Source organism: Propithecus coquereli, unplaced genomic scaffold (assembly GCF_000956105.1).
Source record: "Propithecus coquereli isolate 6110/MARCELLA unplaced genomic scaffold, Pcoq_1.0 Scaffold371, whole genome shotgun sequence".
NCBI lineage: Eukaryota > Metazoa > Chordata > Mammalia > Primates > Indriidae > Propithecus > Propithecus coquereli.
Window position 1 is genome coordinate 1609160 of NW_012149408.1, and position 2934 is coordinate 1612093.

The window sequence follows — 2934 nt, forward strand, 5'->3', positions numbered from 1 at the left end:
GGCATCATACGTAACCTAATCATCTGTACCCCCATAATATGCTGAAATAAAAATTAAAAAAAGAAAAAAAAAAGAAAAGGAAAACAGATCTGCTAAGAGCCACAGGATGAGAGCTGATCAAAAAATGCCCGCCCGACAGACAGAGACACCTGTGGCTAAGAACAATTAGCCCAAGGGACAGTTCCTACTTAGACTCCTGACTACCTGTCTCAATACACAATAACTTGATAAAAAAAAATATGGAGCCACTATGTCTCTGTTTAACCCTTCTGTTAAGTGATAAATTTACCTTAGAACTTAAAAATTAGTCCTTAAAAGATTTTGTAACCATTTGTTCACACAGATAAAGTTAGTTAAGGGATCTGAAAAAGCCTTTTAAAAAACTTTTAACCTAGGAAAAACTACCTGTTGTTATGTAAATCTGTTACCCCTGACAGCCAATCACTGTACCTATGAATGCCCATATAAAACTTTACTCTTGGCATTTCCTGATTGATGGAGAGATCGAAGGCCCCCTGAGTATCCCGCTTGGCCTATAATCTTTATAAATCTATAAAACTATACCTTCGTCTCTGTGTATTCTTTTATTTCCATTATTTTCCATTTTCTATTATTTTCTTATCCTTTACAACCACCCCTACCTAAGGGACCCGATTTTTTGCTGGGAGTGTGGCCGTCTCCCCACAGTCTACTTACTGCATTATCATCTGTGTATTTACTTATTTGCTATATTATCCATATATTTTACTTAATTGCCTGGCACAACCATTTTCCCAGCTACATTGGCCATCTGTTCACCCCCTCTCAACCTCTAGGTCTAGTGACTTGCCCCTTGCCCTGTGTGCCCAGCCAGTGTTGATTCCATTTCCCTAAGAAAGAAGGGAACGTGGGAGCAGTATTCACAGGGACAGTTCAGAAGGATACTGTATGGATAAAATTGGAGCAGTCTGCCACAGGAAAAGAGTAAATGGGAATAAAATGTCTTGAGTAAGAAAATGGGCTACTCTGGGAATTGTGTTAGTGAGTAAGTATAGCCTGAGGGAATCACCCAGAAGGCAAAGAAGAACAAGAGTTGGTAGTTTTGAAAGAAAAGAAGAGATAATTGAGAATAAATCTAAGCTTTCCAATAGGCAATATAATAGAAGTTCCAGAAGAAGAGAGCAGGGCTGCTGGAAGAAAAGCAATAATCAAGGAAGCAACCCTTAATATTTCCTGGAGAGGAAGAACACCTTGAACCCACTTCATTCCACAGAACCCGACACGTGCATGAATGTATGTCCATCAGAAGACCCTAAGTGCCCTCCACCCAGGCATATGCTGCTAACTTTCACAATTCTAACGTTTATTATTTAGAGACCTTGGTTTCAACCAACGTAAGTGACATACAAACCTGATTGGGGGAGGAAAAAAATGTTTTAGTAGGGTATTACAGTATCTGACCAAAGATACTACAGTATCTGACCAAATTTGAGCTGACATGCAGCTGGGCCTCAGGAAATAATGTTAGGTAGGGACTGGAATGCTGTAGGGTAACTAAGAAGTGTTCTTTTTTGTTTTTTCCTGTATAATGCTATGTTTTGTGATTTTTAATTGCTCACACTGTGTGTTGTGTAGTGAGCTTTCTTATCGTCACGCAATAGACTTGTGCTGCTGACTGTGGGAGGTGAAGATTGTGCTTTCTTTTATGTGTATTGACTATTCCAGATTTTTAATCTGTGAATTGACAGTTTATATTTTTTCCTTTTTTCCCCTACTTCCTATACTTCCCTTCTGAAAATTAATTTGTGAGAGTTGCTTATATATTATGGATTGTTTCTTTTAAATAATTCCCTCAAGACTGTCATATTGACTTCATAATGTCAAGTGCCATGTAAAAGTTAAAATTTTGACACAGCTAAATACCACAACACACTTGTGCTTTGGTGTATAATTTTAAAAATCCTTGTCTACCTTGAAATTGTAAAGATATTATCCTGTATTTTGCCTGATAGTATTAAAGCTTTATCACTGTAGGCTGTAGAATTTATTTTTGTTTTATGAAAGATTTGTTTTAAATATGGAAAGCCAAATGCACTAATGCTATTGAGTAGTCCATTTGTTGCCTTTTTGATTTACAATTTTTTTTAAAGTCTCTGTATGTATCATACAATACATAAGACTAAATTCCAAAAGAGTTAAAGATATAAACACAAGAAGTTAAGAGCATAAAAGTACTGGAATAACATATAGAAGAATCCTTTCCTTTTACCATCCTGGGGTGGGATAGAACCTTCTAAATTTTATGGCGGAAAACAAAGATTTAAAAAAAGACATATTCAGCTATATAAATCTTTAAAACTTTTGTATGTATGTGTGGGTATATTTTAAGGATCCAAACAAGTATATATTTATAACATCTGATGAGAGGTTACTATGTCTCAAATATTAGGTAGGGCTCATAAGAAAAGTGCAACTACATGTGTACAATGAGCAAATGGTAACAACAGGCTATTAATAAAAGAAAAGAACATGAAGGACCAGAACAGATATGGAAGATGTCTCAATATCACTAATAAATATTAATGAAAATTATCTCTAAGATTATCAAAGATCACAGCTATCACTAATGCAGAGAGCTGGTGAAGTTGCCGGAAGCATGAGATGTGGGTGTGGGCGGCTGAACTTCTCCGGAGGGCAGCCTACTGCTAAGTGTCAGCATTAAACATCTCAGTACATTGTCTGGTCCAGCAATACCACTATTTGGATTTTATTCTAAAGAAAAATAGAAATGTCTTGCAAAGGAATGGGCAAGGAAATCATTGCATGCTCTTAGTAAAGACTGAAAAAGGACCTAAATGTCCTTCAGTAGAGAATTGGTAAATTGAATATATCCAAATGATTTACAAATGCAGTAACAGTTCTGAAAGGTAACAAAAAAAATTAAGAATGATTTTT

At 36.0% G+C, this 2934-nt stretch overlaps 1 protein-coding gene across 1 annotated transcript in view; it reads left to right on the forward strand.

Annotated features, from left to right (window-relative positions):
• The window catches only part of ICE1 (interactor of little elongation complex ELL subunit 1), an 88694-nt gene that overhangs the window by 22661 nt on the left and 63099 nt on the right, over positions 1 to 2934 (forward strand). The window lies entirely within an intron of this gene.